We start from the raw sequence: 27,232 nt of genomic DNA, 5'->3' as shown, positions 1-27,232 counted from the left end.
GTGACACTTAACCATCTTTGACTTGCTGACCTTCCTCAGGGAAGTGCCCTTGCCTAGTACCGATGCTCAGGGCACTGTGTCTGCACCTACTGTGTCTCTAATCAGCTTACAGCCGACAGCAACATTCCCACCACTTATGCCTGAGCCTCCTTCTCCATGTATTTTCCCCGGCTTCTCCAAGAAAAATTTCTTCACACAATCAAACACTCCTCTCTGAATTCTGTAACCTTTTACTGACAATCTAGGCTATGCTGCTCTGTTTTTTGCCTTATTCTTCAGACTTTAAAAATGCCTTCATTTGCAAAGACTTTCTTTTTATTCCACACATGCCAGTGTGTAGCCTAGCCAGTGCTGACAGATACATGAAGCATTAGTTTTTAGCAAGTTTCATATTGTTATACCTTCATATTGTCAATTCATATTGACAAAATGCAAGGAAGCTCATATTGTCAATTTTTTATTATTTCTTCAACACTTGGCTCTTTCCTTAGAACTTCTATTTAGTAAAAATACTTGTCTCAGGTTCCATATTTTAATTTAACAGTTTGGTTTCAGAAGCATTTTCTTTCTTTCAGATATTTTTGCTTTATTGTGATGCTTTCAGGGTGACAATGGTGTTTCTGCTAAGGTTTTTAAACACTGAGATGTATTCTTCACCAGAAACATAGCTTAATTAAAATCTGTCTGGGAAAAGTAGGGAATATGGTAGCTTTGGCCCAGAAGACTTTTCTGATGGGGAATTCAAAACCTGAATCTTACAATTTGATCAGTGAGCTTTGGGATTGTCCAATCTGCAACAGGTTCATTTATTTCATTGTTATTATGGAAGTTAGTGACCTACCTAGCCTCCTTCTGAGCTTAAGAAGAAACAGCTTTTTCCCTCATTCATGTAAATCCTCAGCATTTTGGCCACATCTGAACAAATAATTGCCTACTAAACAGGTGGCACTGGTATTGCATCTCCCCTCCTGTATCAAGGAGTCATTCATAAAATGAACTAAAAAGGAATGTCACAAACACACCTAAAATCCTTATTAGCTTCAAAAATATTTTCCTATAGATTTACTTTCTGGAGTCATCTTAATACTGAGGACAGATAGATGTTTTTTTTCTCCATTGAAACATGCCAGAAATGCCCTCATTTACTCTAAATTGCATCTGACATTCCAATATCATCAGACTATTCAGGGCACTCTAGCTATTGAAGTATTTCCTGAGGAAAAACTACTTGACCTGTCAACACAATTACTGCCCTATTACAAGGCAAACAGATGCTCAGAAAAAGTACCTCAGCATTCATGTTCTATTCAGGGCTTTCCTATAAAAGCTTCTATACGCAGCTCATGGAGGAGCAGGCATCACTAAAAAAGCGTTCTTCACTGATGCTAGGAATCTATTGTCTCTCTTATACAACACCTTTCTTTTGGGATTCTTATGTATTTGGCATTCTTTTCACATGCCATAATTTTCCTCTAATAAGGTTTTTATGCTTTGATCTCTTAAAAATGTCAGAATGCTACTGTGAAAGAAAAAGAAAAAAAAAGGCCAGGTGTTTATGCATTATTATGGATTACAATAATTCTTTCCCTGGAAATAAAAAATCCTATGATTTTCACACATATTAAAAATAGAAACAAACAACCAAAAAACCCAAAACCAAAAAAATTTTTTTCTTCTTTTAGAAAAAGAAAAAACAAGATCACTCACAAAAATGTGAACATTTTCTTCTACATTTTAACCATGCTCTTATCAGTCATTCCCTTACCTTCTTTTCGACTCTTACACTGTCACAAATGCAAACACTGCCTCTCACTAAACTCGTCTCTTGTCAAATCAAGAATTTCAGACTTAAAATGGCTGGCACCATTTGTATGGGGAAACCTGCTCCCTTCTGGACAAAGTACCCGGCTGTGATTAAACTACCCTATAAGTAACAGAACCACTGGGATTAGGAACAGTTGCAAGAAAGCATTTCAGATACTATGGGCAGACCTGTCTAATCTCCTGTTTTCCTGTTGTGACAAGATGTGAACAAACTTCTCTGGGCTCAGAGGGTCCTCACTAAGACTAGCTGTGCCTCTCTAGCGACTGCAGAATAGTACAGGTATAGCTGCATCTTCCACATGCTGGGGGGGGTAAAAAAAAAAAAAAGCCTGTGTTGGGGTGCAGATACAAAAGCCTTACTCAGGGAGCCCCAACCACCTCCCTCCAGGAACTACTGACACATACATAAATGTATATGCATGTACACACACACATATATGTATGCATGTATGTATGTGTATACATGTATACGTATTGTCCCTTTACAATTTTGTTTCAAACAGGTATTTACTTCCCAGAACTACAGTAAAAAATAAAACTCCTGTGCATACCATAGATCCCACTATGACTGCACAGAAGGGGCTGTAAAGTGAACTTACAGAGGCAGTGAAAATATGTGAAGAGCAAAACAAAAAAATTATCACCTTTCTTGCAAGAAATCACTAAAAAGAGATTGAACTGCTTAGCCAACGGCCCGCATGTTTTCAGGTTCAAAGTTACAGTGACATTAAATATTATAGTATAGCAGTTGCCAAGTGGAATATATTTTCATTTTTACAGAAGAGTTTTTACAGAGACAGCAATAACAAAACTCTTATGGACAAGATAGTGATTGGAAAGTAAACAAAGTAAAAAAAAACCCACTTCTTTTACACCAAAGTAAAACAAAGACACCTCTAACTATTACTAAATTTCCCCCCAGCCCCAAATTACTCCAAAATCTTCTTTCAAGGTTGACTGCAGTCTATTGTTTGTCACAACCCAGAAAGAAGTTGCCAAAGATCTACCAGAGTGTTAGACCAAAAACATTGATTCAAAACATTCCTCTTTTTCCAGGAAGTCAAAACCTAGAATATCTGTCCAATTTCCAAACACACACAAAAAGGGCCTTGGGCAGAGAGTTGACAGTACTTTAAATTTTCAGAGAAAGGCTGGAGTCATCCAGAAAGATCAGGGTCCAAGTGTGGATGGATGCACAAGCCATAACTTTGTTTTTCCTTCCTTGTGATATTTTTAGCAAATTTTCTAGAAAGCAAGACATGTCAGAACTAAAGAATCATGAATTCTAGAAGGAAGTTACTACAATCAAACAGAAGGCGAATGAAAAGCTTCATCCCTTAAAATAAACAACCCATGAGAAAGTCAACATTATTATGGCAGTCTCAAAGTTTTGTAGCTTTACAGGACTAAGACAAAATGCCACACTTCATTCCAATGAAATTAGAATGCAACTTGAATGAATTTCTTTCATCAAAGTTTCAGATAAAGACCACTGTGGTCTTACTAGTCGGCAGACCCACAAGATAAGTTTATTTTACATTCCAGTAAGTGTCTATATTTAACTTTTTTAAAATCAGTAATTGTTGCAGGCTGTTATTTCCAAAGCTTCTATGCAGGTATGAACTCTCCTGTGTGCAGGTCTGTCTCTACTTATTTCCAAGTCTAGAGGCTACAGATATATAAATTATCTCAGTTTCTCAACCAGGAATATTAGCCTTCACTTACTGTTAAGCAAGAACATTTGGACCCCATTATACTTCATTCCTTATCTGAAATGTATTGGTCTGTCTATAGAATTGCTAAAACCTTTGATGAACAGACACCTCAATGGACTGGCCCCATGAGTCAGAGACGCAAAATTAGACAGCTTCCTCTTTCAGACCAAGGTTATTTTGTCATCTGAAACAGTCTGCAGTATCCTGCTTTATATATAAAGCATAGAAATTATTGCAGGAACAAAAACAACTTGCCTTTCATACTCCCAGAATAGGTAAGCTTCTATAAAACTGGTCAAGTCTTCTCAGTGCCACTAGAGTCTATTAAAACCATGCCACGTTACCTTAATTTTTGAAAACCTTCTGCTAGGAGCACAGACCAGGTAAACGTTCTGCTACAGACACACTGTAAGCACTATCTCTTAGCAGAAATTACACTCACAAACAATTGACAGCCATAGAAGTATGGAAAAAAAGGCCAAGCATTTCTGGTTTTTTGAAAGGAAGATGTGACACTAGCTCACACAGCCAGGTTGACAGCATTAAGGATATCTTTTCTGAAATCTGTCAATAATTAGAAATATAGACGCACAGCATTGTTCAGATTAGAAGGCACCTTAAAGGTCACTTACTTCTAAACCCCCTGTTATGGGCAGAAACACCTTTCACCAGACCAAGTTGCTCAGAACCCCATCCAATACGGCTTTGAACACTGACAAGGATGGGGCATTTACAAGTTCTCTCGGCAACCAGTTCAAGTGCCTCAACATTTGCCCAGTAAAGCCTTTTTTAACAGCATTTTTGTTAGGAAATGAAAGCTTCTCTTAAAAAATACTATCATCCAACAATTGTGCCAACTCCTCCTGACTATGTTTTATGAGGAGAATACAGACATCATAACAGGCAGACTGCTTCGCAAAAGAGGCTCTTCATAACAATTACTGCATCAGCCATCCTGAAAAGATTAAGTCTTTATCTCTCCCCATACCAACCTTTATCATCAGAACAAGCAGCACAGATAAAACTTACTTCTCATTGGTCTAAAGATAGAACAGTCTCTTGACAGGCAGGAACTTATTTTAGCCAGCAAACAAACTGAAACCTAACACATAAAAACATAGAGCATTCCAGAAACACTACACAGAGAGAGATATAAGCCCTCTCTTCCCATCCTGCAAAGTAAGCCCATTAGCAACCCCTGGACCAACTAAATACTCTTGACAGGGCCAATTTATCACTCTGGGCAGAAAGAGGATGCACCTGGCCGCAGTGTGTTCTGGGCCAATAGGCAGTATTTCCCTATCTCTTGCATGACAAACTGCCAGGCTGCATAGTCAGGCCTCTTTTTCCATGGTGTGCTGTCCTCCACACAGCATCAACAGCTACCTCTCTAAATGGTCCACTGGTAAAAAAAAAAGTTGCTATGGATAGTTGATATGTCAGGATAACAAAAAGCCACCTCCATTTGATGAAACTTGTCTCTTCAGAGTTGGAGGCAACTGGATTTCACACTTGCAACATCATGGCCTCAACACACCGCTGCTTCCAAGTGAACACAGCTCTGCATCTTTTTCAGAAAGCATGCTCCAGTGGGTTTGAGTTTACTCATCCCATACTGGGGGGCTGCCCCTGCACTTTTGTGCACAGAAGTACCTAGAGCAGATCTTTGAGGCATTTATTGGATCATGACTGTCACACAGTTATTCCCTGCACTTGAGGCAGCAGGAGATTTCTTGCCAACTGCACCTGATAACTGAGGACGGAAAAGTTACTCAAAGCCTCCCTTAATGACCACCTCAATTCTGGGGCATCAGAACTGCTCAGAGCAGTGCTCTCCAACTTGATACTTACCTTAAGGAAGTGATCATTTTCACTTCACAGCACCAAGATGCTCACTGATGCAAAAGATAGCTAATCCAGTTATCCAACTTGTAAAAATAATCTTTAGTTAAACATCCTGCTTGCTTTACCAACTCTTGAGCAAAACACTGTGGAATTCACATTAATTCTATGAAATGCAGCAGTGACATTTATAACTTTATGCCTAAATTGACAATACTAGTGCTGCTTCCTTCGCTCAATATTCCACATATTTCAGATATTGAGCAACTGGGTTTAACAAGAAGTGTCCCTGCCCATAGTAGTACAGTTGGAGATAAACGATCCTTAAGGTCCCTTCAAATCCAAACCTTTCTGTGATTCTATGACATCAAAGATTACCATCTTGACATAATTTTAGGTTTGTGGTTTTTTGCACAGATTGATCTACTTGATTCAAGTTATCAAATTTGGTCTCTTTCCCAGAGTAGGAACTTACCCATAAGCAACTGCTTTTTACACACATACCAGCTTCCTTTTCAATGTTCTCTACAAACAAAATAACTTTTTTTTTTCAGTTGAAGCTTTTCTTTAATTCACTTCACAAGAATTTTAGAGGGGGAAGGACTGTCTTTATAGCAAATTTCTAACCTCAGATTTTGAATCTAGATTTAAAAAATCAACTTTTCTGGTAACCCTATCAAAAATCAAGAAATCAGTTTTGTAAGACACATTTAGACATTGTTTTAAACTGAGCCAATTTTGAAATTGATACTAGAACTTTTAAAAGCAGAACTACACACTCAGTGGTCAGCAGCAACACACATTTTAGCATTCAGATCTAGCATACCACACGTTTTCAGTCACATGGACTTTAGCTAAGACACATACTGTCTTTATATGTTCTGGATTCTGTTTCTTCTTTGGTCTTAGAAGTTTTATGGTTTCTTCCTCTTTTTTCCCCCCACTCATTTACTTTGTCGTTTTATACAAACAGGGTGGGGGGAAATAAGAGAATGTCTCCAAGAGGGTAGGGATGGGCTGTGGCTGATGCATGAAATGGTGATACCTTACTCATTTTACTAAATCTGTTGTTTAAGATAAGGATTTATGACATTATTTGAACTTGTGCCCAATTCCTTGGTACATATCCTACTCTAACACTTCCTGAATGTATTTTCTATAGTTGCCTCCTATCACAATTGTGTTTCCTGTCAATTTCAATTCCACCCCTAGACTAGATACTGTCTCAGGAATTTACATGGCTGGACTTACACACTACCATGCCAGAAGTCCTGCTTCTTTATCAAAGCTTTTAGTACCTTATATCTTACTTCCGCTCAGTGTCAGTGCTGAAAAACTCCTTCCACTGCCTCTTTTCATTTTTAATGAAGGCAAAGTTGGAATTTTTACTGGACATTTTTTCTACTTAAGCACCTGGAAATCCATATCTGTTTGGAGGAATGCTATCTCAAAGCAAACAAGGGCAAAACTGGAGAAATGACTGAGTAGTTCTAGCTGGTCAACCAACATACTCTGTTTACTACACACTGAGTGATAGTGAAACTGGACAAACTAGCTGTAATCACACTCTGTATGCTGGTTATTTACGTTCTAATACATGCAAAGTTTAAATTATTTGCTCTGGTACCTGGTACAAAGGGAAGGCGTGCAGCATTTTGCATATCATACAATCACAGGGTAGCTTGCGTTGGAGGGACCTTAAAGATCATCTAGATTCAAGCCCCCTGTCATAGGCAGAAACACGTTTCACTGGACCAGGTTTTCTCAGAGCCCCATCCTGAGGGGCCAGCCCACAACTTCCCAGGCAAACTGTTCCAGTGCCTCACCACCCTCACAGTAAAGTATTTCTTCCTAACATGTAATCCATGTAATAATCCATCCACTAAAACGTAAACCAACTCAGTTTTCAGCCATTCTACCTTGTCCTGTCACTACAGGCTCTTATGTCTATCTTGTTGGTTTCCTTCAGATACTGCAAGGCTGCAATTAGGTAATCTGGAACGTTTTTCTTTTCCAGGCTGAACAATCCCAACTCTCTCAGCCTTTCCTGACAGGAAAGGTGCTCCATCCCTCCAGTCACCTTGGTGGCCTCCTCTGGACCAGCTCCCACAGCTCCATGCCCTCCCTGTGCTGGGAGCCCAGAGCTGGCTGCAGGTTCCAGGTGGGCTCTCCCCAGAGCAGAGCAGAGGGGCAGAATCGCCTCCCTGCCCTGCTGCCCACGCTGCTCTGGATGCAGCCCAGGACACGTTTGGCTCTCTGGGCTGGGAGTGCCCATGGCTGGCTCATGTCCAGCCTCTCACCCACCAGCACCCCCAAGCCCTTCTGGGCAGGGCTGCTCTGCATCTGCTCATCCCCAGCCTGTGCTGGTACTGGGAATTGCCTAACCCAGGCGCAGCACCCTGAACCTGGTCATGGTAAATCTTCTCAGGTTCCCATGGCCTCATTTCTTGAGCTTATCCAGGTCCCTCTGAATAGTATCCCACCTTTCAGGTGTGTCAACTGCATCTCTCAGCTTGGTGTTATCTAAAAATTTATTGAGCACGCACTTGATCCCTTTGTCTGTCATTAATGAAGATAATAAATAACATTGGTCCCAATATAGATATTCTGAAGTCACTTTATAACATTAGGATCCCTGTGAGTCTCCAAAGCATTTTTACCTTTTCTTTCATTTTTAGAAAAGCTACTCCTAAGAACTATCATTAATCATTGTATGCAAAGGCACAGGAAGCTATACCTAATTTCAAATTTGGAATGCATACACAAACTACAAAATTGTATTTCACTTCTTTGAGGCAGGCAATATTTCTGTGTCAAACACCATATTTATTTATTAATTATCATTTGCTACAGCTAATCCTGGCATTTTTTCTTTTGGTTCTCCTTCACACTTCTCGCATTTGCAATGCTGATGGTTTTCCAATCACCCCAACATGCAATGAAGAAGTCAGTAGGAAATGTTTTCTTCCACTTAACTTCTGCTTAACTGTATGCCTTCTCATTACCCTATGTTATGAAATTAAAAGGTAAACAGTGTCAGCTATGTACCCTTGCTGCTGGAACCTTAAAATACAAGGCAAATACTAAGCAAAAGCTTTGTGATCAAATTGTTTTACCGTGCCTCAAATAAATATTAATAAGTGTGTATTGTACTATCCTATACCATACAAAAGATTAGAGAAGGATACTGTAAAGCCCAAGGTTTCTTTTTCTTATAAGAGTGGTTGAAATCCAACAGCAGAAATTAATATTTTCTGTAAAAGTAGTACAGATATTAAGAACCTTTTTTTGTAAAAACATTTCTAGAAATGCCAGCTGAGACATCTAGTGAGCTGCCCTCTCCTCCTCCACCAAGATTCTTTTCTTTTGTCAAATGCAAGGAAAACTTCTGTCAAACTGAACTACAAAACTGATTCCCTACAATGAGTTGGTATTTTACTTTTTCTTAAATTAGAAATTAAGAAGATGATAGTGTAAATCCTTGCAAGATGTTTTCATTCTTATGATTGAACCTTACTAGTGAAACCCAGAAACACCTGCAAAGTCCATCTTCAGCTTCGTAACAGATCTGTACTCTTGCCCCAGTGGAGCAATTTACTAAAGCACGTTTACATTCAACCAAAAAGAGGCAGCTTTTAGAAGCAGCTACAGGTTTATTTCGAGCACAGCATAATAGAGAATACTCATTTGGAATGATTTTTCTGTGACTATTACTCACATTCATAGATAACTCTTGTATTCCTTGTAATTATCATATAAACCCTGACAAGTTCCCCTTTTCAGCTGTGCTGTTCTGGAGCTAAAAACATGTCACTGAAGGCAGATTCTGGCACAGTCTGTGTAATGTGTACACAACCGATCTTGGGGAACTGACCCAAAAGTCTATAAAGCTGAAAAATTAATAACTACCTAGAATTTTCAGTAGATTCTGATGCAAACAGATTTCTTACACTTATCGGATTCAAATCAGCAATGGCATTGGACTCATTGTTTTCTGCTAAATACTGCATCTTGAAAAAGGACTAGGAAGAAAAAAAGAAGTGTAATTTGCAGAAAAGGAGAAAATTATCATTGAGAGATCATGACTTCTGAACTTAACATATATTTCACAAGTGATTTTTCACACTTCCAATACTTCAGTCCAATCAGGTCCAGAAGAAAAGAGGGGAGACTAAGGAAATTACTGTAGATTTTTTTTTTTTTTTGGTCATTGGTGTCTTCAAAGGCGCTTAAGACAAGCTTATAATTTCACCATCAGTCTTCTAAACTGTTATTTTGTGCTCAAGATAAACCGCTAGCTAATTCTAAAAATAAGGAGGTTTTTTGTCTTCCTGTGGTTTTGGATCTAATTCTGCTCTTCTGTCAAATTGCAACAATGTGCAAAAGGGAAAGCTGCATGGTTCACCCTTACTTTGACAGAGTGCTAATATTTTTTAACTGAAAAAAACACTGAACATGTCAACAGTATTTGGTATCATGGTATTCTGTAGTGATTTTAAGTGATTGTGAAAACCAAAAGAATTATATACTTTAATCTATTTCAGCCATTTTTAAAAAGAATCACATCTGATTTCAAACTCTTTAAATATACATATCTATGACTATAATCTTTCTCCCTCACAAGATAACTGTCACAATATAAAGAACATTCAAACTTCCTTATTTATCTCTTAATGCTCAACAGAGGGATAAAATTAAAAAAAAAAAAAAAGAAGTCACAGTTCCTCTAAGGGACTGTCTCAATCTACGCTGCTACACTGTATGGCCTCCAAGCCCGTAAAAATATGGAGCTTTGCACGCTGAATCTACACACATCTGTACTCCATGGATGCGTCCATGGATTACTCCATGGATTCAACCCAAGGACTCAGGAGATCTACGCTCCTGTGGATAAAAAGAGCAAGAAAGAAACCTAATGGAAAAGAACACTTAAAAATCCTATTAACTGTTAATGCCCTAAAGAAGAATAATTTCGTTTTAAATTTACCTGAAATAATTGTTCTACAATATATCACATAACTTGGTCAGAGTAGGACTCTACTTGCCAGTCTTCTAAAGGATTGTTTCATCTAACAAAAGTCTTGTTTTACTTTGTCCAAGAAAACATCACATCACTTTAAACTAATCTAGACAGCTACAGCATAAAGTGCATGCAAATACAGTGCTAACAAAGATAACTGAATAATATTGGCAGAACACAAAACTAAGAGAAATTTCTCTGGCACCAGACTTGTAGAATCGACTACAACCGATACAATAAACACAGTTGTTTTCTTGGAATCAAAACAGGGAAGTTTGGTAAGAGAACACCCTTTTTGAAAGATTTTTTTTTCAGTCATAAATCTTTCACAGGCTATGCACCATTCAAACAGTAGCCCTACTTTTGTGCACACTTGGCTGTTTATAACCTGCCACCACAGTAACGTCTCGTAGCAAAGCAAAATAAATTTTCTTTTGCACCTAAGTTTTAGATTTAAATTCCTGAGACGCAGGGCTAGTGGTATTTGTTTTTCGAAGCACCGCAATACAACAAGGTTTCAGGCTGGCGATGCTTTTCCAGCCGCCCGCTCCCACCCTGACATGAGTGTTCCTCTCCGCCGCCGCTGCTTAGGACTCTGCTGTGTCCCAGGTGCTCCACCCTCCCTCCCACCCGCTGCTGAGGGCTCCGGCTCTCCTTTCCGCCGGTGTCCGCGACACCGCAACGCCGCACCGGGAGCGGCAGCGCCGCCCGCTCCTGTGGCTTCGGCCGCCTCCCCAGCCCCGGCCCCGGCCCCGGCCCCAGCCCCGTTCCCATTCCCGGCCCCGACCTCGTTCCCATTCCCGGCCGCGGCCCCGGCGGGGGAAGGGGCGGTGGCGCCGGGGCGGTCGCCCTACGGCTCCCCGTGCTGGAGGCCGGGGCCGCTGCTCACCGCTGCCTCGGGGTCCCTCAGCTCCGCGCCGCCGCCTCCTTCCGGCAGGCAGCCCTCGGGCGGCCGGCTCTGGCGGGCCGAACCGTGCCGGGCTGCAGCCGGACCGGGGCCGGACCCTCTCCTAGCGCCGCCGGATCCGCCGCTTCCTCGTTTTCGCTCGCAGCCGCGGCCACTTCCTCAGCGCGGTGTGGGCGAGCACTGCCTCCTCTCCAGCGGGCGCGGCCGCCGTGCCCCCGGACCCCTCTTTCGAGCGGCGGCCCCGGAGGAGGGCCGGGCACCGCTGCAGCCCCCGGCGGCGCCGGGGTCGCTTGTTGCTAGTCGCTTCTCCCGCGGGGCAGGGAGCGTCCGTCTCCTGCGGACCCCGCGGCACGGGCTGCCCGGGACCCGTGACGTGCGTCCCTTGGTGCCGCCTGACGGGGCTGTCCCCGGGACCCCGCCGTGCCGGCTCGCCTTGGCGCCCCGGCCCGGGCTCCTTGTAGCGCCGGTGTCGCCTCACGGGCATCTGGCTTTGGAAGATGGACGTGTCGTCGCTCAGCACCACTCTGGAGACAGAGGATCGGAGTGTGCCAATTGCGGCTTCTGGAAAGGGATAAAACGAGTGTGTGCATATTGGTGCACATGTCAACTGTGAATTGGTAAATTCTGGAGTACTTAGGTTCTTTGGTGCTTTCTGTGTACTTCGCCGAGAAAAGGACTCCCAGAGGGTTTCCTTTTGGAGCAGCAAAGGGGCCTGCCACAGCACGGTATTACACTTCCTGCTGTATGTCACACAAAAATTTCTCCCATATTTTGATCAAGTATTTGTAGCAACTCCAGGTGTGAAGGAGACTCTAGTGTCCCACGCATTTAGCTGGGAGGAAAGTCCCAAGGCGTCCTTAGCACCCTGTATGACGGAATTAATTCCTGTGGAAGCTGAGACCGCACAACCAAAAAGTGCTGCTATCGTGACTGCCCAGGCACAAACCACTCCTAATGCCGGTCATACAGGACTGGGTGGCATGAGGGGCCTTGAGTGAGGCCGGGGTGGGTAGGTCTCCCTCAGCGGTGACTGTGCTGCATGACACAGTGAGGTGTCCCGTGATGGGCAGTCCTTGCAACAGGAAAAATCCACTTCCTTCTTCCCCATAATAAATTGGTGTTTGCACTATTGTGGGATACAGGCATTATTTTCAGTCAAAACACTGTCTCCCTTTCCTTATTGCAAAATGGACTGTACACCTGATAGCAGAGCTGCCAAAGTACAAATCCCGCATATTTCATGCCATTTAAAAAGGTCTCTCTGCTCTTGATTTGTTTCAGTGAGACTTTTGGCAATTGCTGTAATGGCAGTGCATTTCTTATTGGTACTGTCTGCATGTTAGAAAAATGAGAATAACTTAGAAAACCTAATTCTTAGACCTGTTTTTGTGGTATTGTTCCTTTCCTGTCAACATCCAAGTGTGAGCCGATCTGCAGGAAAAGTTTTTGGAAAGTTATTCTTGGACTATGAGCTGTTTTTTAAGCATCTAAGCTTAAATTGGTGAAAAAAATCACTACTGAATAAGCAATATTCACACTACTGAATCACACTACTGAATAAGCTATTCCTTCCCTTGCTGGGATGGCATAGCTTTCATTACAGCAGCCAATATGGTGCTGAAATCTTTGATTCTGGCTAAAAGAGTGTTGATACTACACTAATAATTTGTCTGTTCCTGTACACTAGTTGCACAACGTCAAGGCTTTCTCCACTTTTCACTTTGCCCCTGTCCCCAGCGTGTAAGCCAGAGGTGCACAAGAAGTTGGGACAGGACAGAGCTGGGACAGTTGCCTGCAAGTGAACAAAGGGATAGCTCTTATCATGATCAGCACTCAAAACTGGGTATAGATGAAGGAGGGTGGAAGGATGTGGGCTTCTTCCAAGGCAGCCACTAATGAGATATTTGCTGCTTGTCACTGTGCTCGTGGGAGGCAGTGGGTGACCAGCTCTGCATCATTTGGTGTGGTTGTGATCTTGCTGCTTTCCCCTTCACCTATTAAATGATGTTTATCTTGACACATGGCTTTTTTTGATCTCCCTTCTCTGCCGTCAGTCCCACTGGGCAGGGGGAGCAGAGCGTTTGGCTGTGTGGGTTCTTGGCTGCTGCCCTAGGTCAGCTTATGGCACCAGTGGAGGGGAAACCCAGTAAGTGAAGCAGAGTTTTTAGACTGTCCACAGTTTACTTTTTCTTTCATTTCATACAAGCTATTTTACAAATAGCTGAGTTCTGCAATACTGATTTTTGGTAAGGTGCTCACAACAGTGTGGTGTCTTGTTTCATGTGTTACATGTAATGTTGTATATTAGCATGTCCATATTATCATTCTGAAGCTTTCCTGTGATGTGTGGCCAGTTCTATTTAAGGCCAGCAACCAATAAAGTAAAATGTTTCATCCTTTTTTTCTGGAAACATTTAATAAGTGTAAATCTGGATTTTCTTGAAGGATTCAGTAAATTTGTGGATTTTCCTACCCAACATGAATATATACAGTAGAAATTAATAATTTTTACATGGTGCCCAAATAGTTGTGCAGTATAATAAATGCAACATTTAACTTTGTAATACTCTGTATTTTTAGGAGTTTCTGAGAGAGTTTCAATGCTTTCACTTTGGCAATATATTTTGAATGATCTCTGCTTTCAGCAGTTATGATTGTTTGCTTTAATGATTTATTAGAATATTCTCAAACCTCATTTCTTTACAATACTGACTTCAGGATCAGTAGAAATTATAAGATAAAATTTAAATTTATAAAATTTACAAGATTAAAATTCACCCTCTCCAAAATTTGCAAATTTGAATAAAGTGTTTTTTCTGTTGCTTTCCTACTACTTCTGTTGCCTTCCTTCTGTCTTCATTGCTGCAGGGACTGGGTGGTTTGGAGAAAATACAGGTAGGTATGTTGAAATAAGATTTTGTTCAGCAAAGCTGTTGTTTCTGTTGTACAAGTGTAGGCAACTTTTGCAGATGCTGTTTGCCCTGCTTGAATTCTGCTCGAGCACAGGGGGTATTACTGTGGTTTACAGTTTAGGTAAGTACAGGCTGAAGGTGGGCGTTTTCTGCAGTGCCATCTCCATTTCTATAGTAGGGAACGCTGAAGTTAGACTCATGTTTTGTTGTCTGATTAAATGTGAAATTGTATAAAACGCATAGCGACCAGAGATGCAATGCCACTGACAAGATGATTTTATTTGAGGTTCAGTTTCTCAACATGTGACCATATTTACATTTAAAAGTAAAGGGTCTCTGTGATAGAAGAAGTTGGTGTCAATAAGATGGGACTGTACATCTCCACAAAAAGAATGCAGAAGTGATGCATTTTGCTTAAGATGTATAAAATTTCTGCACAGATCATTGAATTCAGTCATGGTTTGAGCAAAAATATGTTCTATTTGGGAGTTCTTTATTATCTGCTTCATTTTAATTTTGATGGAAGCGGTGATTCCATGCTAGCACAATAGCAGTGAACAACATTTAGAGAAAATCAAGTCAATAGCCTGAAAGCAATGTTGTGACATAAAAGCAAATGTCATAGAATCATAGAATCACAGAATGGTTTGGATTGGAAATAACCTTAAAGATCATTTCAACCCTCTGCCACAGGGAGAGACACCTTTTACTACAGATGTCCTGTATTAGAGTCAGAAAAACTGAACTTTTATCAGAAGCTTCAAAAAGTAAGGACTGTAATCTCAAATATTTTGGCCTCCTTCTGTTACCCAAGGAGTTGAAAGATCCCTATTTTATGTAAGAAATAGGCCTGAAACACTTAACAGATTTTAAATACAAGGTATACTTCTTCCATAGAGTTTTCATTCACTTGTAAATCAATTTAAGTGGAAAACACTAGTGGCAATCCCTAGGGGAAATTCAGTACACTTAAACAGAAGTAAACTGGAGATGTCCAACAAATTAATTGAATTGCTTGTTCATTGTAAGAATCTATAAATTATAACTGTTTTGCTTACATACTAATTTACTGCTTTGACCAGAAATGTCAGTAGCAATACTCTTTGCTATATGAAATGAAGAGTAATAGGAAAATTCAGGGCTGTGAAGGTATTTTCTTTGTCAGTTCATAGTAATTGTAATTATATCTGTGTTATTTTATATCTATATAAATATAACTGTTTTAATACTATATTTTTTCATGCAATAGCCACATTTATCGCCTTTCCCCTCTGTTTTTACCTCAAAACAAGAAATGTGTCACACTTCAAAGTGTTGATAGTTTTGCTTACCAGTGATTAAGAGTAGTTGTAGGATATACTTTTATACATTAAAGAGTGAGGAGGCATGATGTCTAAATTTAAGTTTAATGTGGGGCAATGCCAGCTAAGATTAGTTGAGAAAAGATGTGTTACCAGCCTAGATATCTTTACGAAAGACATACTTACATGGAAATGAAGATTTAGGCCAGTCTAGTCTTTATTATTTCCTCCACTGCTGACCCATGACTAGTTACTGCTTCTAGCTTTTGTTTTTATAGAAATGATGTGTCTGTATTAAAGAATGGTGCATTGCATTTAAACACTGGCTGAAAGAAGGAAAAACATATACAATAACAAGTTATGATTGGAAACCAGGGCTTTCCAGGGGTTATGATTTAAAAACCAGGGGTTTTTAAAAAGTAAATCTTTCTGTAAAATAATTGCCTAATTGTAGCACAAAATATAACTATGGGCAACAAGGAGATGATAAACTTATTTTTAAGAAGATATGAGCAAAATTCTTAAGAAGAAATTATTAGCATTAGCAATCTCTGCTTTGATTGAAAACCACCATGAAGGTGAAAAAAAAAGAAAAGAGGGAAGATAGATACATAATCACCTTTTAACTGTCAGAAGACTGAGTAACTATGGGGGGATTCTGTTTCAGCCCCATTTCCAGGGCACTTCAGTTTGTGAAGTGCTGGATATGTCCATAGCCTCTGACAACCATCTTGGACTGTCACAGTTGGCAAAAAGAACAGTGTTGGCAGCCCTTTCATACAGCTGATGATTGCATTGACATGTAGTTACACAATCAACAGAAGCCTTTTATTTTCCATCATTGGTTGTGTACAGAGAGCATGGAGAGCACATTTTCTTCATGCTGTTCCATTTGTGATCCCTCCTGGTTGCAGCATCAGTTAATGGAGGAGGTAATCCACCTTTCCTCCTCTTGTGTACTGTGATGATTAACACCTAGGTCGGCATTCCTCTGCTGCCATCTTAGAAATGCAAAAGCAGAGCAGTGCTGGATGGAAACATGCTGAGAGGGGGGACTGCACTGGGGGAGATGTGTGATATTGTTATCTGTCACACCTCCTGGTCATATGCATTGGCATTTAACCATCTCCAGTTTCATTCTAAGGCTATTATACATTCATATGGATAATAAAAGCAGCTACATTGATACTGAATCTAGGACATAAGTAAGTAGAGACAAATAGGTGAAATTTCCATGTCCTTAAGAGATGCAGAAATGAAAATAGTAAAAAATATTCCCACTGTAAGCCTACAAGAAGCCAATTCAGTATAAACCCACTTATGGTACTTTTCTATACTATTTCTCCTAAATTTTCCTGTTATGCCTTTGTAAATGATCCCCTCTCTAATCTCAAGGAGCAGTGACGAGACATGAGGCAGAAAGGCACTGCAAGAATCAGTGTGGTTGCAGCTGTAGTTTTATTCTCTGTGTTCCACTTGTCAGCTGTTTCCTACAGAGCCAGTCACTCAATCTTTGCACTGTGGTCAAGGGTCTTGTATTTCCTTAAATGCAGAGCTGGCACAGGCTGCATCTTTGCATTTATGCTTTAGTCTATTAAACACTTCTAGAAAATGAATTAGCTGTCACCCATAGTGCTCCAAACTAGTAATCTGAGATGGACCCACACTGCTTTCTGAAGAAGTAGAAAGAGAATACCAAATAGCAAGAAATAGTCCTCTTTGTGGAGAGACACAATATGTCTTTCTTGAAGCCAGTTTATAATTGTCTCAGTATCTGATTGATGCACAAAAGGCAGATGTACTATTTCTGGATTGTGCCAACTCTGGAAGAGCTATGAAGCATTTCCACATCACTGCACCTGAACTAATGAGTCCTGCCAGATCTGAGCTGACCTTGCATCCCAGTCATAAATATTTTCCAGCTGAACAGTGTGGGCACGTCCAGTCCAGGATTCACTGTCAAATGAATCAGGCTATAAAACATGGAAAAATTATAACCCAAAATGTTAACTATCCATTAACATGACCTAAATTCCTGCCTTTACAGTAATAAATATTTAGTCAATATCAGAGTGTCATGAATAATTTAGTTTTAACTTGTTTGCTGCTGGAAGGTATCTTGGGTCTTCGTGCTGAAGCAATATATCCAAGATGATGTAGTCTAAGGAATGCCTTAAAGTTACACAAATGGCGCTTTTCAGTCTTCCATTGTATTTTAGTTTCTGAGACTTGATTTAGCAGTGATGTAACTCTGAATAAAAACTACACTAAAGTGAGTTTAAAAAAAATCTGAACTCTTCCAAAAGCTTTGAGCACCGCTGTCTTATCCGTGGTCAAATTGATTTGGGAATCCTTGGATTCCAAGAATGTTAACATTGTTTTCAATGTACAGGAGGAGCAGAAGTTTTGCTATTTAAATGAATATGCCATTTATGCTGCTACTTGTTACCTAATTTTGTGCATACAAAAGAATTTTACCAGATTTGTAACAGCTATAATAATGCATGTCATCAGGAAGACAGATTTTCTGCCAAAAAGCAGAAGGGTTTTACAATCAGGAATTGATAATCCTGAAATTTTAGCCTAGTTTTCTAGCTTTTCTTTAGTCCAGATGATAAGAAAGAAATACCACTTGTCTAATGACATGTTTTTCCCTACAGGTGTACAAACACACACACACACTTACACACATACACACACACATATTTTAAAATGTCTTTAAACAGTCATTATTGTTCTGTCTTGGACTAAATCAATTAAACATTACTTTAAAGACACACTTGCTTATAGAACTATGCAGAGCCATCATAAGGAATTAAATCAATGTAATAAGTATTTTCTTTTTTTCATTGGGGTAGGTGCTCTGTGCAAGAATGGAAGCATCACATGGCCATACAAAAGCTTTTGAGCTCTAGGGGACAAGACAGGTGCAATATCCATTTTAAATAAAACTGAGGCTTAAAAAATACTTAGAGTGAATCATGAATATAGGAAGCTGAAAGATCTCTTTTATCTTCCCCAAATAAGAACATAGGAAAAATAATCTTAACCAAATTTCCGTCAAAGTTCACCCAAGTGCACACACAAAAGTGTTTGTAGCTCCTTGTGAACTGAAACCATTTGAGATCTCATAGTTTTGAAACAGAAAGCAGAAGTTACCTTGATTTTAATCTCATTTACATTGATGTTATACAACAGTGACTTCTGTATGTCTGGTAGATTTCTTAACTAATGCTGTCAAAATTTCCTTTTTATGTTGTTTCCAGATATTTTCATAGTTAAACAAAACTCTTAAGAAGCTGCACAGAGGAATGGAATGAACAAACCTTATATGAAAAAGGAACTTTTTTTTCTGGATTATTTTTCTAATGTAGACATGTGCTTGTGACATAGAGAAAAAAACTATAGCTTAAAAAACAGCACTTGGGGTGTTTAGTCAGATACTGTACTGCAGGTGTTCCTCATTGGGGTGGAAGTAGAGGCACTAAAATATGTCTTTCAACATTAATCACATATGAATAATGTCTTTCCAAAAGAGTCACAACCACAGCACCTCTTACAGCAAGTGAGGGGTAAGGAAATAAGGCATGCTATATGTGAAGCATCAAAAGCTTTTTTTAAAATTTATTTTCTTTTTTTTTTTTTTGTAATGTATTTCTAAATGCGTGATGCAGCAGGCATAAACAATTAAAATAAAAGATTTTGAAATTAGGAGTTATTTAAAACAACAGGTTTCCTTTGCCTCTCTGCATCTGTGGAGCAAGATGGGGTGGTTTTGTCGGGGGCTTTTTGTTGAGCAAAAAAATCTCTTTTCTGAATACAACGTTTTTCAAGTGCAGATCATGAAGGTCTACATGTGAATGCTGTACATATTGCCATGATATAATGGGGGAAATCAGACTTTGTGTTTGAAAATAGGTACACTATGGGAAAAGTTTGGAGGCAGATGTGTTAAAAAGACTCCAGATGGCTCCAGACATCCAAATAACACTCAGATCTGGTCTGGAGTGTTGGAGTCTCACTGAAATACCTGGAAAGTGATGCTTGTTTCCTAGTCCCTATCTAGCCTGATTAATCTCTTGCAAGTCATACAACAGTGTAGAACCCAGAGTGCTAAAGCAAACTGTGTATCTGACTCCTACATGGTACGTGTGCAAGGATGGAAAACAGAAATAATTGAATTTCACCAAGATTTTAGAAAGACACTGCAAATGGATACCATCCTCCTAGTCTTTCAAATAATTTAAAGGAAGCTCCACAGTAGTTGCACTTTTTATCAATCTCACCAATGATATGACAAAAAGTTTTTAAAAAGATGCTGATGGGTGAAGGAGATTATGATTGCAAGATGAGAGAAATATTTATATTGTGACAACTTTTCTTGGACTCTAGCTTGAAGAGGCATTTCCTTTGCATTTGTGAGATGTATTGTATTCTTGCTGGGGACTGTTCACTTTTTCAGACCTCACTTTTAGGCCTTCCAAAATCTATCTAGAAGAACATTCTGGTTACTTTCCCCCCTCACTTATTCTTATAAAATACCTCTTCATAAGATTTAATTATTGGCTTCTTGGGCTGTTACAGTTACAGCCAAAGAGTAATTGCTTTCCCAACTTATGAATACACTTTTTATAGCTTGAACAAATGCATCAATGGAAACTGAGACACGTGGCCCTATTTGGCTTTTGGATCATGTCTTGTGGCTCTCAGGAGCCACATAGGTTGTTGATTCCGTTTGTTGAGTACTTCAGGGAATTCAGGGCATCCTGAAATTACCTCCCAGTTTCTTCATCAAATGAGTTAAGAGAAACAGTAAACTATTGAGGTGATTTTGATTACATGGAATAAGCATTTTTTATGAGAGATTCTATTCAACTTTGAGGCCAGCCCTGTGTTCATATTTTTAAAAGCTGCTATTGTCTTAGTTTACAACATTTATATTGTTACAATTTTCATTTTCTATGTTTAATATATCTTGTCTTATTTGTGTTTCAATGCTTAGAAATCTGTGATGAACATTGTTTTGAACTTACTAGGATCTCAGCTGTGTGCATATATATTGCTATAAGGCAGTGGTAGATCCATGACCATAAGGAGAGAACATTTACTCTCTGTGATTCCATACATCCATTCATGCACATGTTGAGGTTTCGACTGGCCAGCATTCTTTTCTCTCTCTTTCTCTCTTCCTGTCTGTCCACAACATATATTCTTCTTTTGTCACATTTGTGCTCTTGTAAGATGAACAATTTTTTTTCAGTAGAGTAATTGTCAGTGAAAGGGCAGCAGGTTTTGAACAATTTGGCCATATATAAATACAGACTGCAAGCATTACAACTGTTGAATTTCTATCTCCTTAGTAGCACTGTGTGCTGCATTACACCAACTAAGGCAATATAATTTTGTATTGAATACAATAAATTACAGAAAAATATTATGTCAAAGCATTTATTTTTAATTGTACCAAGTCAACAAATATTGGTGAGAGCCAACACAGGCAGGCAGCACAAAACCATGGCTGAAATGCAAAGAGTAAGTTTATTTCATTACCTCATTAGTGGGAGGATCCTGCAGCAGCACCAGGAGGTGTTGAGAGGCACTCAAGCAGGAACTGAGGCACCGTCAGGCTCTGCTCACCCTAATGACCTTGCTTGTACCCCTTTATAAGGGACTCAAGCACCTGTAGTGGTAAACCACTCCCTGGTACTTTTTTATGATCTCTGAGATTTGATCTTCTCTTTCCCAAGACAGGCAGCTCAAGCATGTCAATAAGGGTGCCTCCAAATCTCTCCAAACACCAGTGTTATTGCTACACAGAAATTCTACTTCTCAAAACAGACAAAATACAAACAGTAGGAGGCATAAAATATGGCATTTCCCACACTATTATTTTCCAGGCTTTGGCATTCCCATCTGCAAGGTTACTTAACATAATTTACCATCCTCCTCACCATTCTTTTGCTTTGAAGACCTTTTTTTTTCCAACAACATCTAATTCAGCAGTTCAGCAATACTTCATAGGGGGCCTCCACAAAGTAAGTTTCTGATCTCTTTTTCCATTTATTATTATTGATATGACATCATGGAAGTACATGACAATTCAGGGATTTATAATATATTATACATCTCCAGCCCTGTGGATGTAGAAACAAACATGACAAATATAAATGTGTGTAGACAGGAACAATACAAAAATAAAAAATAAAAAGAAAAAAGGCAAGATATTTTGCCTAAGGAACAATATGCATTGACAAGCATATAGAAATAATACAATAAAAAGCCATTGAGGTCACAAAATTAAATTATTTGAAGGTAAGAAATGTGGAATTGAAGATCCAGTGCAATGTTTTTAAGTCATTCTGCTTGACTGCGTCTGTCTTCTGAAATTGCATGGTCCATAAGCTGTCTTTTCTAGGAACCCTGACCCATAGCATAGATAGGGTAGACTTGCTCTGGTGGTGAATCATATTGTATAGACATGAATTTTGCTGATGAAATTCATGTGGTTTTCTTAGCTGGACTGGATATTATTTGATGAATGAGGATTTTGCCTGTGAAAGAAGTGCTAAACATTACATACACATAGACTTTTAAAGAACAGTAATTCTGCGCTGAGCCTTCACTGTGGCTACACTTCACTACAGCTGAAACTGTCTTTCTGCATGCTAGTTTGCTGCTCTTTCAGAGAGGAAGGTCCTTCCTCCCATCTGCTTCTCCTCCTCCCTCGCTGTGCTGGGGGCTGTCAGTGACTGCCTGCACAAGGGGGTTACGAGGACAGCTGATGTCCTGTCAGCCTGGATTACAGCCTACTGCACTGCTCACTCTGATGGCAAATGAGCATTAATAAAAAACCCTAACTATTGGCTTACAGAAGAGCTGCAAATGCCCTCATCAAGTGAATGAAACAGGGGTCTTGCAAAAAATTGTGTTTATACAACTAGGGGATGTGTACTATGCAGCATACACATAGTGGATTTATAGTGGGTTACGTGTGACTTTAGTCTCAAATCTTATCTTATGGGATCCTAGCTTTGTAACTGGAATGCATAACTTAGCCAGGCTAATATGAGAAAACCATTAAATTTCTCACAAAATATCCCATAATGTTTATTGGATCCTTATTTCACTGTACAAAATACTACAATTCATCATTGAATAGCTGAATAGCAAAAAAAACCCCTTTATTCTAGCATACTGAGGGGGGAAAAAAACCCATAAAAACTGCCTCTGGTAGAGTTTAAATGAAATTATGAAAAATACAATTTTATGCACACAATGAAGCATGGAAAAAATCATTGTTAAAGGTCATGGTCTGATGAAGTTATAAACAACTGACATCAGGGCTTTCTCGAAAGGTCATGAACCTCAGTGCTATATAGTGCTGCAACTCCATCTACAGCATTCGCCTTTTTTTCTATGTTTTGTTTATGTTCTTTTTCCCCAGTGGGTAAAAATATTTGGAGATTATTTCAGGACTTGAATGTGAGAAGGAGGACAAACTAAGTAAATTGGTGGATTGAAAGCCTAAGTCTTCATTATGACTTCCTTTTTTTCATATGTTTATGTTTTACAAATGTTGTTGAAAGCTCTCCTTGTAGATTTAAGGGCCTACAAGAAAATTTGTGAACCATATGATCAGCTGAACTGTTTCTTCCTAGGAGTTCAAACTGAAGAGAGGCAATTTATACACCAGGTAAATATGAGTAACATGAAATGAATGGCTGATAACTGGTGCTTTATGTAGAATTCCTTGTCTACTTGAATAAAGTACAGTGTCTGCAGAAATCATTACCTTCACAAAAAGTATTTAACTGATACCCCATGTGTTAGTTTTGAAGAAAATAGAGAATGATGGGTAGAGGGATTTGCATATACTGGACAGCAGCTGAGCTGAGTTTTACCAGAGGCACATTTTTTTAATATGCTGAATATTCAAACATACTATGCTGAATATTTGCTGAATATTTGCTGAAATTATGCCTGTTCTGTGAATCAGTTAAGCATCTTTATCCTATACTGTCAATCTAGTACTAGTAGTTACTGCTGTGTCTGTCCACAGTTGCTCTCCTTTTGATTTGTTTTCTTAATGCATGGCAGTGCTTGATCACTTAATAGGTATTTGGATGTTGAATGCCAAAAAATTGGATGAAATAGACCTTGGGATCTAAAACTACTTCTGGGATGCACACTTCAGTCAATATGAGGTGGCTGCATATAATATTTAGTTATGCAAATATTTGTTAATTTAGAAAAAGCAAATATCAATGAAGAAAAGTCAGCTGGTGTGGTGAGGAGGACTCCCCTAATGTCATCTTGACCTCACCGTAAGCCTTACTCAGTGACAGAAAGAGACAACAATGCCTTCTCACTGTGCATGCATTCCTTAACTGAACTTCAGTGTGACAAAAGGGTCACCTTGAAAATGCAAGTGAGGCACAGAGCTGTCTGACATAGCAGCGCAATACATCACAATGAATCTCTGTCTGCTGCTGTTTTATCTTCAAAACATGGCACCTGAGATAAAGAAGTAGTTGGGACAAAAAAGAACACAAAAAGCCATAGGGTGGTTCGAGCTTCCCGAACAGCAGTGACAGCTTCTGCAGTCCTGATCTCATATACTTAGAGAGGTGTGGTTGAGTACATAGTTACACAGAGCTTTGGGCTTTTGCTCACAAGACAATAGAGCTCTTGGCATTGTCATTTTTCTGCACAGAGTATTTATCCAGTTATGCCTCAATATGAAGTTTATGTGAATAAACTGAATATGTGTTTACGAAAAAAAATGTGGGTGAAGTGAAACTGGAAGGCTGGAAAGGCTAGAAAACAGTATTGCATTTCAAAACAGATAACAGATTAGAGGAGTTTTTAGGAAAACTAACTCAATTTTTGACAAAAAGAAATACCAGAAACTACATGTAGGAATGAGTATCAATGACACAAATGAGGAAGAGTCAGCTAAAGATGTGTTGCTCTGAAAGTGATCAAGACGTTACATTTTATAACAGCCTCAGCATGAGCTGAAAACATCATGATACTACTAAACACATTGTACTAGAATTTAGGAGAACAATCATCAAGGCAACTGGAATACTTCTACTCTAAACAGCATTATTACAACTGTGGCTGGAGTGCAATTTTCCTTTGTGAGCACATGTATTTCCAGAAATAGGCAAAGACACTGGCTAGAGCAAAGTGATTTAGGGGTAGTCCAGTCCAATCCACAGAATTTGCAAGAAATCCAGGAGCCATGACCTGTGGGGCTGTTAGCATGAACAAAAGCTATTAGCATGAACAAAAGACTGAACTAAAGACAATGGCCTTGTAACAGAAGGAGTATGGAAAAGGAAAAAGAAATAATGTATTCAGTCTGTCTGAAAAATAGCTAGGATGAGAAATAATATGCTTAAGCTACAGCCAAAAATGTGCAGGATAGAAATAAGGAAAAAATTCTAATAAGGAGGTCAGTGAGTAACTGCAGTACATAATGTGGGCAGGTTATGGAATTACTGTCTCTTTAAGTTTACAGAACAATTCTCTGGCATACACCTCATCCAATCCTCGACTGGAACAAAGGCCTGACATGGAAGACTTCTCGCTCTTCCCTCCAGGTTTCATTTCCTAGTATTAAGTTTAACTTCTACAGTGAATTTGAGATTAATAGAGATCCATGATAGATTTCTTTTTGTTTCCAGCAGGCAGCTTATAGCACTCCTAGCCCCAGCTAGAGGCAAATGTTCACAATCCTTAGTTGTTTCCTGATTGCACATGAAGTTTTTGGTCTTTTTTGCCAAGGAGACATAACTTTAAAAATACTCTCAATGTGATATTTTGGTATCTAGTAGTTACAAGTTGCATAAAATAAACTGGAAAGTGTTCCAGCGAACCCTGAACATGTACAATGATAACATCACTTTTTGCAGATTTCTTCTATTACCATTGTATCTTCCAGCAATAGTACTGGAATAATGCACTGCTCCATCTTCTGGAATCTCATGCCTGGGTGAAAATATGAACCTGTTGGGACAAAATTCTGAGAGACAGAATGAATGTGTTGTGCTTGGAGGTAGCCTGCTTGAGCAGAATAATTTGTCGCGCATTGTTATGCAAATTCATACAGTTCATATTCTGCATGAAGACACCATGTTAATCCACAGCACACAGAAAGGGTGAGAGTCATCTCATCTCAGTCCAGACATCTTTCATTATCTAAATGGTATGTGTATCTTGGAAAGACAAGTCATCTAGAACCCAACAAAGAAGAAATGCTGTGCTTAAAGATGACCAATTCCTTAACTGTAAAAACTTATCTTCTGTGTACTTTATTTTTTCTCTTTGAAAACTGGAAATAATTTATGTCTATGCTCAATGTCTAACTTCTTCTAAAACGCTGAAATTATGTAAGCAGTGATTTCTTCTTCATTGCAACTGGATGAATGAAAGTCTAACTACAAGTTTACCTGTGGAGCCATCTCAGTCACAGCATTTAGGAAGGTAGATCACACTGTTGGAAGAATACCCTACTAAAATTATTGGACATACATTTTGACACATGGGTTTCTCTTATGCATAGGCTTCTAAAATTCCTAACTTACTTACATACTTTATATAAGCAGTAGATGAAAGAGACCAAAAAAAGAGGAATAAATTAATTGTATTTAGTTAGGGACTTGATCAAGATGACAAAACGGTAGCTTGCTTGAGTTAATGAGTTAATCTCTTTCAGTGAAGTGTGGGACCATTCCCAATAATTAAGTTTGCATGTTCTGTCAGCTATGTACATTCCTGTAAGTGACTACAAGCATTTTAATAGTTATTTAAAGTTAAGGCATCAATTTATCTATAAAGTAAGCATTGATATTAAATATTGTATGACAATTTTTTCTTAATATTGGCAGTTGTGAAGACAAGAGTACAACCACCTCTTTATATGAAGGAACATAATAATTTCTTCAATGCCTGAGCTGATTTGTATTGTCTAAAAATAAAATACCTAGTATTCTGTAGCCCAAAAATTGGGCTACAATTTTTGAAATCTGAAAGCAGGTCAGTGTAGTTATATGAAAAGTCAGATGGGTTTACAGAGTGTATTTTGACACTGCATCTGCTTGCTTGGATATCTTAGCTGGGAGCTGTGTCAACAAAAAATAGAGATTCAGAAGACTCTGCAAGAATTAACTTGACAAGCTCTTTTTCTCTCTCTACCTTTTTTTCCCTTGATGTTTATTTTTTAACATGAATAGGAAGATCACTCAGCCAGGACAGCTGGTATCAACTGAACAAATGAGTATCCCACACCACGTATTGCCATGCTCAGCAGACGAGGGAGGAGGTTGTCATAAGGGCTGCTGCTCAGGGGCTGGCCAGCCTCTGGTTGGTTGGTGCTGAATAATTATTTTCAGCTGTATCACTTATCTTGTTTGGCTTTTATAATTCTCTATTTTTTATTTCCCTTTTCCCTAAAACATTATTCATATTAGCTTTAGTATTTGTATTATTTCTATTATTGTTTTATGTTCATTATTAAACTGTTTTTATCATAACTCACTGGTTTTCTCACTATTACCCTTTTGATTTTCTTCCCCCATCTCTTCTGGGGGGAATGACTGAGCAGATGAGCATGGGTTCAGTTGCCAGGTGTGGTTAAACTACCACGCTGAGTATTGCTGTTTCTGGTTTACAGGGAAAGATTCATATTCAGAATATTTTCATAG

At 39.2% G+C, this 27,232-nt stretch overlaps 1 protein-coding gene across 2 annotated transcripts in view; it reads right to left on the bottom strand.

Moving 5' to 3' along the window:
- The window catches only part of SYK (spleen associated tyrosine kinase), a 47,197-nt gene extending 35,771 nt beyond the window's left edge, over nucleotides 1-11,426 (bottom strand). For both annotated transcript variants that reach the window (XM_064735681.1, XM_064735682.1), the window contains exon 1: nucleotides 11,291-11,426. The gene's annotated coding sequence lies outside the window, so the exon portion shown is untranslated. The remainder of the gene's footprint in view (nucleotides 1-11,290) is intronic.
- Between the last annotated feature and the right edge of the window lie 15,806 nt (nucleotides 11,427-27,232).

The sequence above is a fragment of the Zonotrichia leucophrys genome, chromosome Z (genome assembly GCF_028769735.1).
Source record: "Zonotrichia leucophrys gambelii isolate GWCS_2022_RI chromosome Z, RI_Zleu_2.0, whole genome shotgun sequence".
NCBI lineage: Eukaryota > Metazoa > Chordata > Aves > Passeriformes > Passerellidae > Zonotrichia > Zonotrichia leucophrys.
This window is presented reverse-complemented; position numbering and strand designations above follow the sequence as displayed.